The sequence below is a fragment of the Cricetulus griseus genome, chromosome 2 (assembly GCF_003668045.3).
Source record: "Cricetulus griseus strain 17A/GY chromosome 2, alternate assembly CriGri-PICRH-1.0, whole genome shotgun sequence".
Classification (NCBI taxonomy): Eukaryota; Metazoa; Chordata; class Mammalia; order Rodentia; family Cricetidae; genus Cricetulus; species Cricetulus griseus.
Genome location: NC_048595.1, coordinates 57,238,252 through 57,255,974, shown reverse-complemented (window position 1 = coordinate 57,255,974; position 17,723 = coordinate 57,238,252).

The following is a 17,723-nucleotide window of genomic DNA, read 5'->3' as shown; positions in this document are numbered from 1 at the left end:
AGAGTAACTAGTTGAATGAAATGATTCTATTGTCTTTATTGTCTCCTTATCTTCCTTTTCTCCTTCCTTTCTTCGTTTACCTCTGAACCAGATTATAACCATATAGCCCAAGCTAATCTCAAACTCTAGATCTTACTGTAGCCTCCCAATAGTTGGAATTACTGTGTGCTCCCATGCCCAGCATATAGCATCTTTGTAAATTAAAAATGGAGACTTCAGCCAGGCATTGGCAGCATACTCTTTTAATCGCAACTCTTGGGAGGCAGAGGCAGGCAGATCTCATTGAGTTAGAGGCCAGTCTGGTCTACAAAGCAAGTGCCAGGACAGCCAGGACTGTTACACGGAGAAACCCTGTCTCGACAAATCAAATAATAATAACAACAACAACAATAATAATAATAATAATAATAATAATAATAATAATAATAGAGACCTCAAGATCTAAAATAAACAGTTGCATTATCTTTTCATAATATTCTTATGGACTTAAGAAATAAGTATCCCACATTCAGGGAAAGATGGCGCCATGGGTAGAGTCTATAATCTATCATTTAAAAAAAGAATAAATAAAGGCATGCCGGTGCACACCTTTAATCCCAGCACTCCAGACACAGAGAAAGGCAAATCTCTCTAAGTTAGGGTCTATTCTGATATATTTAGTCCAAGCTATCCAGGGTTACATAGTAACACCTGTCTAAATAATAATAATAACTTTAAAAAGATAAATGACAACATTGTCCCCTTATCCCTTTTGATAGTCTCAGAGTCATGCTTCAGCAATTTTAGATCTCTGACAGTAATGTATTGCGTGGATATCACTTTCTGCTTGGTATGTGGGTAGGTATTTATTGACAAATACAGAAAAAACACACATGCTGGATATGATGGCTTCAATGTCACTATTATCTCATTCTCTTCTCAGAATTCAATCTAGCTTGAGCTATATACTGTAATACTATCCCAACTTCAATTTGAGTAAATAGAACTGTTCTTTTTAGGCACTGTGTGCTTATGATGCTTAATGATAATTATACAGATCTATTTATATAAACACATTGAAAATGGTTCTGCTGTTCCTATGTCAATTCATTTGTCATGACTTGGTACTTAATTCTTCACACTTGTTCTTTATAGAGTATAAAAATAATGCTTCCTGATTACAATAAAATTAGAATACAGTCAGAAAAGTAGGAAGAAGGTTCTTTTCATCACAAAAATCCCAACAGTCAATGGCATTAGATGAACATTTGGTGTAGTTCCTTTTTGGGATTTTTTCCTATTTAAAGACTTTTTATTTTCTTAAGCAATGGTTATTTTTAAAGACATACTTTTGTGTAGTTTTGAAAAGAATATGAGTATCATCATCCCTGAAAATATTAATATACAATCATAGAGGTATTGGGAGATAAATTGTCACTTCAGAAAAATTGTATGTTATGAGGAGTCTTCATGTAGTTTTAAATATAAGTCTCTAAATACCATACTCACAGTTTACTATGGTAATGTACCTTTTAAAAAAACAAAGCTAGATAAAGTACTCAGAAAACTAATGCTATCAGAAATTCTCATCAAACCACCGTAAATATCTCCCATACACTTTCTTCTCAACATCCAAAGACTGCAGCAACCTCAGAGGAGTGTACAATGAGAACAGAATTCAGGTGCCAAGTTGATCCTGGCATCTCTCCCTGACATGGTTGCTCTCCAGTCACTCTGGAGTCTGTCCACTGCTCTCCCTGGGAAAAGAAATGGGAAGAAGCAGCAGATCATCTAACCTTTCCTACTTGGGGCTGCCCACCTTCTTGAGAAGGTTTTGGGTTTCTCTCATTTCTCTTTATATGCAGGGACTAGAATCTGCTAAGGCACATTACATCCTATTAACATTTATTGACTATTGAATAAAGGTCACAGGAAAAGTATCACTTAGATTGCTTTTGTTTACAATTAGCAGAAATTTTAAATGTAATGACTTAAAGAAATGCATTTACTGTTCTCACTTAGCAGATAATTGTTAATATTTATTTATTGATTCAGGAATATTAAGGTTGATGTCTCTAAAATTATCTCAGCATTTCCTTTATGGTCCCAATACATATATTTTAGATCTAATCATAAATATATGTTCAGCAACCAAGAGCAATTGCACTTGCAGAGGACCCAGTTTCATTTCCAAGCATTCACACAGTGGTTCACAACCATTTGTAATTCCAGTTTCAGGGGAACTGCTCCATCTTCTGACTTCTGTAGACACCAGACATATGTGTGGTATGCATGCATACATGCAGGCAAAACACTCATACAATTAAATAAATCTAAAATAAAAAAAAATTTTAAAACAATAACAACTTTGAAGAGACTCTAAAAAATTCCAGTCAAAACTCATTAGTAGTATTGCAAGAGTTCCATTAGCTGCAAGGGAGTCTGAAAACATGCTTATCACCTTAGACTGGGACATGAAATCAGAATTATGTTAATAAGGAAGAAGGCGAAAGTTAACACTGTATAGACAACTGACAGAACTTGCCTTCAATAAACTGTCTTGTTTAAGTCTAAATGATAGAGAGGTATAAATTGAAACCAGAATAAGAAAATAATATATATTCACTGGCAAAGTTCTGTAGGTATTATCAATCATTGATAACAGGAATTTGGCAAAATGAAGGCAGCAGGTGGTTTATAGGAGAGATCAATAGAGAATGTGTAAGTCCACAGTGATGCATGCAACCAATTGTTCAGACATTCCTGTCTTTGGAAGTGGATTGATACATCATAGAAACAAATTTAATTTCTCCATTTGCTGATTTGTAAATATCCTTCTTTGATTTTAATGTAGTTTAATATTACAGAATAATTCAGAGAACCTAGACAGCAGGAATTGAAAGAATATCTGACTAGCTTCCTCTTTTTCATAATACAGTGTAGCCTCTGTTTAAAATTCCCAGTGAGCAGGAAGAAATTTTAGAATGAACTGTTGTGGTGGTGAGGTGTTACAGGCCGATGTGCCCTCTCTAGGTCCATCAACTTTATGTATTCTCCAGCTTAGAAGTTCTAGCATTATCAATCATGGGTACTAAGGGATATTTATAAAGGATTCACTGAGTTGACATTGTGTGACACTATTCCTGGAGAGACATGAACAAAAGACATACTCACCTCAGATAAGGAACCAAATATGGTTTCCAAAATATGCAAACCACCCAAGTACAACTTGATGAACCAATGAGTTTTATTGGAACTACTTGCAGGACTATGGGCAAGAGATTACTTACAAGATCCGAAATGACTGAAAGACAGCTACATAAACAAAAGCGCACCCCAGCATGCTTACAAAAGCTGGAAAACTGAAATATACTACAAAATGTGAAAGCAGCTCAACAGTTTGGAAGGTGTCCTTCCCAAGTGGCTCAGTTGGTTGGAGCCTTTTCAAGCCAACTAGCTGGTCTTTGTTTTTCCTTGCTTGCTGGGATGTCCTATGCTTTTTCCAGGCTGTACAGTCTGAGTTTCTTCTAAGCAACTCAGCTTGTCTGGGAGCCCCATTTGTAGCTTTGTTTGTGTAAGGGTCTTTGATGCTTGCCTCCCGGAGAATGGCTTTCAGCAGTCCTTATTGCTTGTATACTCTTGGAGAGGGAGGGTCCTAGTGAATATGGTCAGTTTCAGGGACTTCCTCAAGCTATTTTGAGTTGTTTACTTCCTGTCTTAATGAGCCTCTGAGTAGGATGGAATGTTTCACCTCTCCCTAGGTCATTCTCCCTGTTTTGCCTCCTGTCCCTTAAAGAGCTTCCCTCCAAAGAGGAAGGTTTCTCATCTCAGGGGAAACTGCCACATGACAGTAAGCATGACTGATTACATTATTGACCGTTGATGATTGAACTCAATCTCTGGTCCCTCTTTCCTCTCTAGAAGTCAATAATCTAATCACATGACTAAATGGGAGACTGTCTCTTCCCACGTCAGTCATCTCACTGGGAAATAAAAAAAACAGCAAATTGCTAGGTTGTTAAACAATTCTATATCAGTGTTATCAAGGACAAAATTACAATGTTCATAATAGTAGAGACACATTTCTAACCCAACTCTCCATGGATTGCCTATTTCTATGTTCCTTTAAGTTTCATGTACTAGGAACTTAAACTACAATGCAACAGTGCTAGGAGGGAGTAGCTTATGATGTGATAGATCTCTGAGACTTTTGGTGTCATGATTAGAATAAAACCATTATCATAGGAATGAGTTTGTGGGAAGAGTAAATTCAGGCTCCTTCTTGTTGTCTTTTGATCATGCTCTCTTGTCTTTAAATACTCTATGTTGGGATGACACATGTGGCTCTCAGTCACTGACTCCTTCACCTTAGATTTCTCAGCCTCTGGAAACACAAATAAAAAAATTACTTTTCATTAAATTCTCAAGTCTGTAGTATTCTGTTATAGCAATATAACATGGACTTGCTTACATCAAACTTCCTTCTGATGAGTAAATACATTTTATAAGATCTTGAATGAAAGGCTCCATCAGTACAAGGTATTTTGAGATGTGCACCAAATAAAAATACTTTGTGCCAAAGTCACATCAATCTGAAAACTGGTAATCAAGAAAATGAGGCTTAAGGAATTTGGTTTTTATTTTTTCATTTTGAATAATTATACTCAGCACTTCCATTGTCATGTTTACCCTTTATAGGATAAAGCATGTCAGATAGGTAAGGACATCATTCTCCATCAAGTGTCTGTCATTAGCTATAGGTTAAGGACCCAACTATAATTTCACAATAACCTTCACATTTATCATCCACCTGTCAATCCACCCACATGCACTATTACAGGTTTAAGTAAATACATTTACTCAAAGAGTGAAAAGAAATAGGTTTATCATATACTTTTTAAAAGTTTGAAACACTTTGTGAATAACTTGGAAAATACATGACTGCTGTGCCCCACGCTCTGTGGAGTTCTGATTCTATGGGCTAGATAATTAATGGAAGACATTCTTCAGACCAAAAGAAGTGAGGTACTTCTATGAACCTGCTCGTTTCTAAGAGTTTTCCAGAAATGACTGAATCCTGGACTCAATACTGAGAATGCAAGTCAGTGGTCCTTAGGGCTCTCACTCCAGATGTGTGAGGCTCTAAACTTCAAGCCTCAGGATTGAATGAAAGAAAGAAAGAAAAAAAAAGAGCCGAATGTAAAATTCCACCCTGTAACCAAAAAATGTCCATTATTTTCAAATTCCAAGCGTTTTGTACAGAAACAACAGGAATCATGATATTTTATGTTCTTTTAATATCAATTAGCAATAATGGAAGTTATGTTTCAAGTCTGTTGCCCTCATAATCAGGCTAAGCCATTGTTCACCCATCTCACAAATAACAGACATAAATGCTGAGAGGCAAAGTATCTGGAAACTCCTCTCTCTCTCTCTTTCTCTCTCTCCTCTCTCTCTCTCTCTCTCTCTCTCTCTCTCTCTCTCTCTCTCTGTGTGTGTGTGTGTGTGTGTGTGTGTGTGTAGTGTACCTAAGGGTATAAATGTTACCTAGTGGGTCGATTCATCCACATGCAAAGAAACCAAAGGAAAATATCAGAGTCTGCCTCTATCACATTCTTCCATATTCCCTTAAAGATCTCTTACTAAACTTGGAGTTCACCAGTTTTGGGCAGGCAGATGGCCAATAACTCCCAGCAACATTCCTATAGTTTTTCTCCCAGCTGGGGTTACAGGCACAAGAAGTCACATTTGACATTTTCTGTGGATTCTAGGAATCTGAACAGAGGGCCTCATGCCTGACCAGAAAGTGTTATATCCCTGTCCATCTTTCATAATATCTTCCTGTATACAAAACCATGAACTTTAGAAACCCTTTAGAAATGTCCATGTGAATTAAGGCAAGTTTCCTTGAAAAGGAAAGGCTTTAGAAGACAATTCAAGGACAACAAAATGGAGAAAGCAAAGCAAAGAAAGAGAAGAATTGACAAGGTGGGAGAATGTGGAGCAAAGCATAACAAAATAGCTTATCTAGAGCACCATCAACAGCAATAGCCAAACACTATCTGTTCCCAGTAATGTAACAAAGATCATTTAGTCATTGTCTCCACCTGGAATGTACTTCCTGACAACTTTGTTGCTTACTCAGCACATTCATTGTGAACTCTTTTGTCTTTTCAGAATGACCTAGGTGCTAGGGAGGTCATATGTAACAGTAGAAGACAAAGCATTGCATCAGTACCTTCATGACACCTTTATGGACTTAGCAGGATGAAGTGGCAGATGTATGTATGATCAGGAGACTCTCAAGTGGCAGTATCTACAGGATTAGTGTCTCTAGCTCTGTCATGAAGCCAAAAGTCAGAAGTACATACTCAGTGTCTCCTTCCTGAACCAAAACCTTCTTTACTCGATATGGATCTGAAGATAACAGAAAGAGAGAGCATGATGGCCAAGAAAAACATTAGCAACAGAGCTTCTTCATTTTGCTTGGCGCATGTTTGCACACTGTCCATTAGACTGCACTTAAATACCATTATGAAAAATAAGCAGACTGCAAAGACATCTCAGTCCCAAACACATTTTATGAGCAGACTATGAAGTTCAGGTCCTGAGATGCTTTGTGAAGGTGGAAGATTCTGCCCCACCCCTCTTTACAGACATACCTGAAGAGATGCTGCAGCAAACAATGGAACAGATTCTAGATCTGTTTCAGCAGCTCACCAGCAGCCACCTGAGCAAATTGACAATGAGAATAATGTCACGCTTCATCCCCATAAATAACTTCCTCAGGCCACGATGTGTATTTCTAAGACCAAAGTGAAGGATAGTACGAAGATGCTCAAGTGACAAATGGCTTGACTGAAACCTCTTGCACATGTCCTTCCTCAGATCTGGCCAGGTTTACATAGATGTAGAGTCTCATTCCCAGGACAATTATATAAAAACAGAGAAGGACATCTTCTATTCCAGTCCCTTTATAACTGACATGAATATTTGGGTCATTTTGAGTCAGTGTTTTTTTTTTTTTAATTTGAGTTAGAAATAAGATTGTTTTACATGTTAATCCCAGTTCCCACTCACTTGCCTCCTCCCATACCACCCCACTCCCCAACTAAAATCCTACCTATCACATATCCTTTCTGCTCCCCAGGGAGGGTGAGGCCTTCCATAGGAGGTCATCAGAGTCTCTTATATCCTTTGTGTCTTGGTTCAGGGAGTATTCCTGTATGTGGATTGGGCTCGCAAAGTCCATATCTATGCTAGGGATAAGTACTGAACTACTACAGGAGGTCCCGTAGATTTCTGAGGTTCCCTCACTGAAACCCATGTTCCTGGGGTCTGGATCAGTCCCATGCTGGTATTCCAGCTATCAGTCTGGGGAGCAAGAGTTCCCCGATGTTCAGGTCAGCTGTTTCTGTGGTTTTCACAAGCCTGGTCTGGACCCCTTTGCCCATCATTCATTCTTCTCTGCAGCTGGATTCCAGTTCAGTTCAGTGACTAATTGTGGGTGTCTGCTTCTACTTCCACAAGCTAGATGAAGGCTATAAGATGGCATATAAGACAGTCATCAATCTCATTATCAGGGGAGGGCATTTAAGGTAGCATCTCCTCTGTTGCACAGATTGTTAGTTGGTGTCATCTTTGTAGATCTCCAGACATTTCCCTAGTGCCTGATTTCTCTGTAAACCTAAAATGTCTCCCTCTATTGTGGTATCTCCCTTCTTGTTTTCTTCTATTCTTCCCCCAACTCAACCTTTCTGCTCCCTCTTGTCCTCTGCATCCCTCTTCTTCTCCCCTTCTCATTCTCCTAGCTCCCTCCCCCCTCTTCCCATGCTCCCAATTTGCTCAGGAGATCTGACCCTTTCCCCTTCTCCAGGGTACTATATATGAGACTGTGTTTTTAGTAGTACCCTTGTGCACATCTTAACGAGGTCCAGTTGTCCCCTGTACATCTTACTACCATAGGTGCAGCATTCATTGCTAATTGCTGGCTAATATTCCCTTAGAAAATGTGTCAGATGGTGAATGACACAACTCACATTTTGTGCTCATAAAGCTCCATAGTCTATTACGAATACTGTCACCTTTTCTGTTTATGTATCTGAAGTTGTGCAGCTATGCAAAACTGGAGCTGTTCATCTTATCTGTACTTAAATACTCTGGATTTTATTCATCATAAAATATTTGGCTATCCAGCCCTCTAAGTACTTTCCATTCAACATTATGCTTATTGAGAAGTCACTATATAATAGGCCTTGTGCCAATGTTAGGATAAACAGATGAACAAGGCCCTGATTTCACCCTGCTAAAGTCACTCAGAGCAAATAAGGCTGTCAGACAAATGGGCAATTACAATGCAGGATTGAAACAGCTGGAGTAAGAGGTGATGTGGAGCATATGAGCAGAGGATAGAAGTGCAGCAAGCAGACCACATAAAAGAGGTAAGAGAAATATTTCCTGCAGCAAATCCAGAGCTGAGCCAGGTCAAGGACTGGAACACAGTTTTAACAGTGGGTGTTTGAATCAAATTGATCTACTATTTCTACTCCCAAAAAGTGATGACAGAGTGGATAATTTTTCTTTAACAAATTTTTAATTGGTTAAAATGAAGATTTGTGTTGATTCTGCAAGAGCTTTGAATTTACTGCTGGATGACTTTGGTCAAGTGATTTAACCTAGATAAACCAGTTTTTTCATATACAAAATAAAAATAACCCCCCACATCCCTGGCTAGTCTTAAGGGCTGCCATAGAATAAGGCACATAGGGCATTTGTGTAGTGCCAGGAATAGTAAAGGCTTTACATAGTCGAAGTTCATATTAGGAAGTGTAATTTGTGAATCTCTTTTCTTGTCTTCATTCCTGGTGTACACTTAGTCTTCCTTGTAAGCTTGACTGTGTTTGGAATCACCTAGGAAACACACCTCCAGGCATATCGGTGGGGGAGTTTCCAAAGAAGCCTAACTGTATTTGGATCTAAATCTCCCAACAAGGGAGCTACTCTCCCCAATGGGCTGAGGGCACAGACAGAATAAAAAGAGAACAGGAGAAAAGTGAATGGACGCCAGCATTCATCTCTCTGTTTCTTGGCCTACTAATATGTGAATGAGTAGCTACTGCACATCCCCTGCCATGGAGTCACAACCTCATGGAACTGCTCACTACCACATTTGCTTCTCCATGACGGACTGAACCAAAGCAAAGACAAGTGACTAATGCAGCCAGCCCATGCCAGTCATCTGTTTGGCATTAGTCCTGCCTTCTGCATCATCTCAGTGTTGACATTGCCCTATAATCCCCAAGCTTTTAGAAGATGAATCAGCTCATGTGAAACCAAAGTTCTGTTTTAGTTGGTGAAAGAATAAGCACTCATGATTTTTTTGTTCTTTATTTTTTTTTCTTTTCTTTGCTTCCTGTTTGTAATTTTTGTTTGTTATAGGCTGGGCTGACCTTCCTGCCTCAGCCTTCTTAGTGCTGGGACTACAAGTGTGCATCATTATGTCTGACTTCTCAATGATCTTTTGAGATATGATTCTGGTTCATATTTTTCTTAGGAGTCTTAGGGGTAGGTAATTCTCTCTCCTAAAACTCTGTGTCTCTCTCTGTTGGACATCATAAAGCAAGTGTTATTTTCAGGTGTCCTTGCTACCCTAGACACAACAACAGAAAGTCTGTGACCTATATAAACTGCCACTAAACATTGGGGGAAGAAAACAGATATGCCTCCATACTTTGTCAAAGGCAAGACAATGAATTAGGTATGGAAACACACCAAATGTGGTCTGAAATCTTAGTTCTGTCTAATCATTTGCCACAAAGCTAAGTGGTCTTGGTCTGTGGCACTAATCAATCATCCCAAAACATAACCTGAAGAATAAGCAGGGCCTACTGGAAGAGCATGTACATCTTCAAGATACTTGCTTTCTTTCATTTTGGTGGTGATGTTTATAAAAATTACATAAGTAACTATATAAAGTCAGCATAGAAAACGAGCTGAAAGACCTGCAACTGATCCTTCTAATTTGGGAATAGTCAATAAAGATATTGTAAATTGTTATTAAAAACTGGAAATATATGTTCTAAAAGGAGATGCATTTCAGGTCTTTTATACTTAAAAATTATCACTAGACTACAAATAAAGAAGGAGAGAGATAATCCTCCACTCTGCCCACATGTGCAGCGGCAGCAGAAACAGGCCGAAAGAACCCTGAAGTAGCCTTGAGTACTATTCTTGTCTGTGGGCTCCCTGCCAATAATTGCTTTTGTGAAGCCACTAGGAGCTGCTGACTGACTGCATTTCCTTGTTAATTCCAAAGCTAAATTTAGAGTAACAACCACTGGAGATTTAGGGGACCTGAAGACAGGTCAGGAGATGTGGTCTTGCTCTAATCAATAGATACCTGAAATCATCCCTTGACCCAGGCAAGGAGAGAATGCTCCATGATGGGGACAGGGAAGAGAAGGAAAAAAGAAGAGAGGAGAACTCATAGGATTCCATAGGTACCATGTTGCAACCAGGGTCTCTGACGACATAGTGTTATTCGATCTTAACAGCTATGCAAATCAGGCATTATCCATTTCTCATGTTCCAAAATCAGAGGCCACCTGGCTGAAATGAGAGTGTCCATGTCCTTCTGTAACTACAGCTAACTGCCTCTTCCGGAAGGAAGCACTCATCACAAGCTGGGACTGAATATAAGCCTTCTCCAGATCTTTTTCTAAGAGATACAGATCTGTCACACATTCCTAGTTAAGTGGACAGTGAGCCTGTTTGGACTAAAAGGGGATACTGAGGCAGTGTAGGCTTCTGGTTCTGCCTCAGTGGTTCTAAGAAATTTAGCATGGTTTACACAAAGTTTCAGGGAAAACACTTCCTTCTTTGAAATATGAATCCTTTTGAAGGGAAACTGTAGTCAGATAAATGTAAGCCCAATTCTTCCCTTTTTCCTGATGCTCTTCCTTAAGAATTGGTGACAAACACCAATATTACAGAATGATGAAGAGTATTTTGGAGGAAGACGTGACTATGTGCTCTTTGAAGAGGAAGAAGGGCATAAAACCCACAGACATGAACTCAACAGTTCTCAGAAAATAGGAGTATAAGTATACAGAACTTCACTAACTTGTGTCCAATAGTTGGAAGTATCCCTGCTTGGACTAGACATATGGCTTCTAAAGGCATGTCTGTCTAGCTAAATTAACCGTAGTATAATCATGTTAAATAATAAACTCATATCAGAAGTAGGTATATATGTGTTATAAAATTAAGCAATTATTTTTCACTTGTTATGGTTTGGATGCACATCACTCCTCCCAAATTCATGCAGAAACTTTATTCTTTGTAAAATGGTACTAAGATGTAAGATCTTTAGCAAGTGATTTGTTATGAGGTCCATGTCTTTCAATAGCACTGGGAGAGAGGGGAGCAAATGTGACCTTCTATCCCTTCCATCTCATAAGGATGCAGCAGCCATGCCACCTGGAGGAAGCAACAAGACATTATTTTGGAGTTGCCATCCTCTAGGTTGGACTGTGATGAGTAAATTTCCTCTGTTTATAAATCACTCAGTCTTTAACATTTTGTTATAGCAGATCAAGTACATTGAAGAGAACTTCAATGGTATAGCGGAAAATGCTATCTGTAACGTTAAAGAAATGGACACAATGTATGCTACCCCATTGGGAAAAAAATAATGTCAAGGAAAGAAATATTGCAACACAGAAAAGGCTTTTTAGGCAACAATTTAACAGAGCCTTTTGTGAAAGACAAGATGCCAAGAGTTCAAAACATGAATCAGACAAAGAAAAGAAATTCAAGCTGCACAAGAATAGGAGACATTCATTATTATTCAACTACAGGTTGCATGGGAGGGAATAGTGGGAAACAGTTCTGGATAAAATCAGTGTGGGTTGTATCAAATGGCTAAGCCTGGTAAAAACCTAGGGCCTTTATTCCACAAATAATGTGAAGTCACTGAAGAACTACGGTGAAAGAACAGTATAATTCAGCCTATCCCATTATGACATTATCATGAGGAATGACTGAAATAGAGAAACAGAAGATATTTAAAAGACTTTCGTCCTAGCATGTAGCATATGAAAAGGGGACCCTATTGGGGATATAATGATAGAAAGATACATGGGAATGAACACTATAAAAATAACAAACATAGGTAGAGAAATTGATAGGACTCAATGTCTGACTGCTTATGAAAGTTAGTTCAGGGTGGAAATCAAAATAATATAATAAAGACAGGTATCTACCAGTTTTAAAAGAAATTATAGAACTACAGAAGAAAGAGTAAACATGAAAAGGAGTGGTATAGAAGAGAATATACTATCTGCATATAATCAATGTATGTATATATGTATGTATGTGTTTTGATTACCTAGTCAGATTGAGGTGTTCAAAAATTCTGGTGATATGAGGTGGATCTAAATCAAAGGCACAAATCTGGGCATCAATGGCATATGGAAAACAGTAGACCAAAATGGCCCATAAAGAGAAGTGAGGACACATGCAGAAACTCAACACACCTACAAAGAAAATACACTGAAAGAAGAGAAGTGATACCAAGTGTGGCAGAAGAACAAGAATACAAACCATGAAGTAAAGGATGTGAGGTAAACATAGAATCTGGGGATGGGATAAGTGAGGTGACGATGGTTCTGTTGATTGGTAGAGTTCTTGGCATTCAAGCATCAATACCAGAATTCAATCCCCAGCACCTGTATAAAAAGCCTAGCATGATGGTGGCTATAATCCCAGTGCTGGAGAGGTAGACACTTGTGGAACCCTGGGGTTCACTAGCCAGAGAGCCTAGTCTAATTAGCAAGCTTGGGATCTCAGTGAAAGACCCTATCTCAATAAATAAATAAATAATTAAATAATTAATTAAATAAATAAATAAATAAATAAATCTAACTATCTCCTGAAAATGGAAAGCCAAGTTTGACCTCTGGCTTCTATATGCACACACATGCACCCATATACACATGTGTACACACTTAACAAAAACATAGCATGTACACATATATACACATAAATACACACACAGTAATCAATCAGATCAAGTCCCACAGACAAAAAGTGTATAGGCTTAGACAATTAGATGAGTTTCTTGTGGTTTTGAGTACAATTTAAAAAGAAATAAATAGGATTATAAGAGGGATGGATAAGCTAGGCGTTGGTGGCGCACACCTTTAATCCCAGCACTTGGGAGGCAGAGGCAGGCGAATCTCTGTGAGTTTGAGGCCAGCCTGGTCTCCAGGGCGAGTGCCAGGATAGGCTCCAAAGCTACACAGAGAAACCCTGTCTAGAAAAACAAACAAACAACAACAAAAAAAGAGGGATGGGTAGTTTGTGGCTTGCTCATAGGTAACCATTTGGTTCTCTACTATATTTTTTTACTTTTCTCATCACTTTGCTCCAAGAAATAATTTCCTCCACAAATCTGGACATATGTCTACCACACCCACACTGATGCTGAATGTTTTGTTTTCTTGCTGGTTTCTCAGCTCCCTCTGTCCATTGAATCGCCTGAATTTTACATGGCTCAGTCTCTGCCCTAATTCCTCCAGTTGTTGTCCATCTATTCTAACATTACTGATTCCTCAAGTCTTACAAGTGGGAAAGTAACTCAGAGAACCCACATGGAACACCCTTCATGTCATTGTAAATAACTTTATATTGCTGTTTAGTTAGTTTATACACAGAGTAAGGAAGATGAGTTCCCTCCTGGAGAGTAAAACTTAGCTTTATATGTGAAAGGTTTTGAGTTTTAACAATGTGATGAAGGAGGTATGAGGCAGAGGATGAGACAAGAAAAATTTCATCAAAAGTTGGTAAGTAGGAAAATACAGATATGTGCATGTGAGTGTGTGTGTGTGTGTGTGTGTGAGAGAGAGAGAGAGAGAGAGAGAGAGAGAGAGAGAGAGAGAGAGAGCATGTGGGAGAGAGATTTCTGTTAGCATGAATTATATTCATCAATAATGGGTTTAATTACAAATTTTTATACATGCACATAGTGTATTTTAACAATATTCATCTCCCCTTGTTTCTCTGTTTTGCTACCCCTAGTTAACCTTTCTCATTCTAACCTTTTCATAACATTTCTGTCCACCACCACAGTGTGTGTGTGTGTGTGTGTGTGTGTGTGTGTGTGTGTGTGTGTGTGGTGAATTCATGCCCAGTGCCATGCAAATTTCATTTAGCACATTGCAATGATTCAAGTATTTCTTTTAACCTCACAAAACAAAGGTACCAAGATAAAAGAACCTATTAGAATCTATTCTGCCTTCCCACACCATGGCACTATATTGTTCCATTTACATTATTTACACTCAGATTCTAGATTCTCTTTCCTGGAAATAAGGGCAGCCTCCAAGTTCAAGAATGCAAAGCAACAGATCCTTATCACAAAAGAAATAAATTCCAGATATGCTTGATTTAAAACACCACATATTGCCCATACTGTGGAAGGAAAGAGGATAACTGGCAGCTTGTGTGTGTTAGTTAATAGTATCTGTGGGAAGCAAGTCAGAGGGAAGAGAGCAGAACAACTCAAGTCACCACTGCTATTTGCACAGAGAGTTGTGGAAGAAAGTCAGGAGCTGCCGATGTGGACATCTGACCTTTAATCCAAAGAGAGCTAAGGATTGAAAATAGATCGCTTCAGCCTAGGGGAAGCTTTTAGACAGGTATGCTGACAGCAGAGGAAAGTCTGGCATTATGTTTTATAGGTAGCCGCTGACCAGAAAAACACAGCAGCTAAGGGAAGAGAGCAAAGCAATCAGGTCTGCAAATGACTTTTTGGTCACAGGGTAGGAAATGGGATTTCTGCTATTGGTAGCAGACTGCACATCCAACAATTCGTGACCTGCCATGGGCCCAGGGCTTGTGTGCCTCAGCAAATGCTTAATTTGAAGCTTCTCCTCCAATGTCTGGTATGTTGGAGCTAAGCAGAACCTTTAAGAGGGCTTCTGCCCCTGAATGGAGTCAGATCACCTTACAGAAGGGTTTTGTGCAGGGAGTGTACTCCTTTCTGCCTGCTTCCATGTGAGGACATAGTACTCCTCCCCTCCAGGGAAAGTATTACTAAGCAACAATCTTAGAACCATGCGAGAGCCTGGCACTTTAACTTCCTGGTTTCTAGAACTGTGAGAAATTTCTGTTCATTATACATTTCGGAGTCAGGTGTTTTACTATAAACACATTTTGAGAAGAATACTAAAAGTAAATAAATCCCTGTTTTATAGACAAACTAAGGTTCTAAGCCGCAGTCCTACCTGTCATCACCTCCACCTATCCCTAAACTTTCCAGATAGCAAAGCTAATGTTCTTTCCATCAAAAGAAACATAAAATATAAAGCAAGGTTAATATGAATTTGCTTCCTGGCTATCTACATACTATCTATCAGACTTTGTATAAGTTGATTGCTAGTAGCATTACTGCATCCTTATAGTTAGTATCAACAAAACACCAAATGGCTCTATTTGACCACATTTTCCTGAACAATCACAAGTGGGAATTATATTTTAGTATTTTAACATGACTTACAATTATTTCAGTGATAATATGTGTGCATATAGTTACATACATTAGGAAGGTAAGATAGTAAAGCAAACATGGAGTCAATTTTAGAGAATTCAATCTCCAAAGATACATCAAAAACACAGAAAGATAAAACTAGTCTGTGAGATGCCTTTAAAAAGGGATATAGTCGAAGCCATGGGAATTGGTCAAGAAGAAAATAAAGAACAAAGGAACAAGTACTTGGCACATTTTTTGAAGAAAATTAAGAATTCAAATCCATCTGCTCAATTTCCAACAAAGTTTAAAAAATCAACAGAAGGCTAGGTCCACTCTAATGGCTGGACAAGAATAAAATACAAACTGGAAACACCATTTGGCATCATGCAGCCGGCTGGAGCATCACCAGAAGATCCAACATGTATCCAAAGAGTGAGGATAGCCTGGGATAGATCCCAAGGAAATTCAGAATAAAAAAAGCACAGACCATGCTAAGGGAGGGGGAGTTTCCACTTCCTTGTGAATACTGAGGCCTGCTTTTGTAAAGTGTTGAATGGGGGCTGGACTTAGCCGCATCCTGCCCTTTGATTTCCATATGCCTACTCACTTGTCTGTTGTTTTAGCTGCCAAGACCACAAGCTACCGATGCCAGAGAGAAAAGTCAAAAAAGGGTCTTTTTTTTTTGTCCTATATCAACCAATTTGGAGTAAGCAGAAAGGAACTGATTGCCACAACTCACTTTTATATTTATTTGACAGAGCAAGGAAGAATATCAGTTCCTTTCTCAATTCCAAATCCTTCCACAGCAGTATTAACAAGTAGGGGCAACAGTTTTCACAAAAATAATAGTAAAGCAAAGATGATTCCCCAAAATAATAGCATCCTCATTCCTCTATGTGTTCATAAAGCAAGATAAGTCTTGTAGAGCCAGTTTAGTTTAGTAGAAAAATTGAACAGAAAAATGCAGTTGCTAAGCCGGGCGTTGGTGGTGCACACCTTTAATCCCAGCACTCGGGAGGCAGAGGCAGGCGGATCACTGTGAGTTGGAGACCAGCCTGGTCTACAAGAGCTAGTTCCAGGGCATCCTCCAAAGCCACAGAGAAACCCTGTCTCAAAAAAACCAAAACAAAAAACAAAAAAAACCAAAACAAAACAAAAAATGCAGTTTCTATATCTACAATCCCCCTCCAAAGTTTTCTTACTGTCAATATCTTAGTGATAAGCTTCTGTTGCATTTGGTGAAATTTTTTTTGTTTGTGTAAGTGTCCTGGAGTCCTGTATTAAAGGCACGTTCTTTAACCTATAACACTATTGGAAAGTGACTGACTCTTTAACAGGAGATACCCTGTAAGAGGTCTTCTGAATATCGGTGATACGCCTTTGAAAATGATATTGGTGCACTTTCTCATTGATCTTCCTCTTTTCTGATACTGGCTGTGAACTGAATAACTTTGCTCGAGTATGTGCTCTTCTGCCATCATGCACTCACTCACCGCAGGCCTAAGCAAGAGATGAAGTCAGTCCAGAACAGTGATGAGAGCTGACTCATACATGAAACAATAGACATCATTAGTAACAGAGCCCCTAGTTTACATCCTATTTCAGACTGTTTTCCAGTTCTGTGGATGTTCATAAATGTATAATGTCATATATCAGTCATTAGAATATTGTACAGAATATTGACCAAAACAAACTTGAGAAGGAAAGGTTTTATACGACTTGAGAAAAGCTAAGGTGAGGACTCAAATAGGAACCTGGAGGCAGGAAATGAAGAAGAGACCACGGAAGCACGCTGTTAACACAGTCACTTCCTCTTTCCAGCTCAACTACCTTTTCTGTGCTATTCAGACTCACCTATCTAGAGAGCACACTGCCCACCATAGGTTGGGTCCTCTGTATCAATTAGCAATAAAGAAATGCCCCCCCCCCCCGCCCAAACACAACTACAAGGCAATCTGATGGAAGAAATCACTTATTTGAAGTTCCCTCTTCCAGAGTGTGTCAAGTTGACGAACAAGTTTAGCCATCACATCTTCCCTCAGAACACCATAGAATTGGAGTCAAATAGATTATAGCCTTTCTGAACAGAATATTTTCTGCATATGTATATGTGTGGTGTAAGGCAGTCAAAAGAGCTCAGCAGAATCCAGCGCCATGTCCTTGAGACTCCAGAACTCTAAGATACATAAATCCATTTTCTTTGTAAATTGTT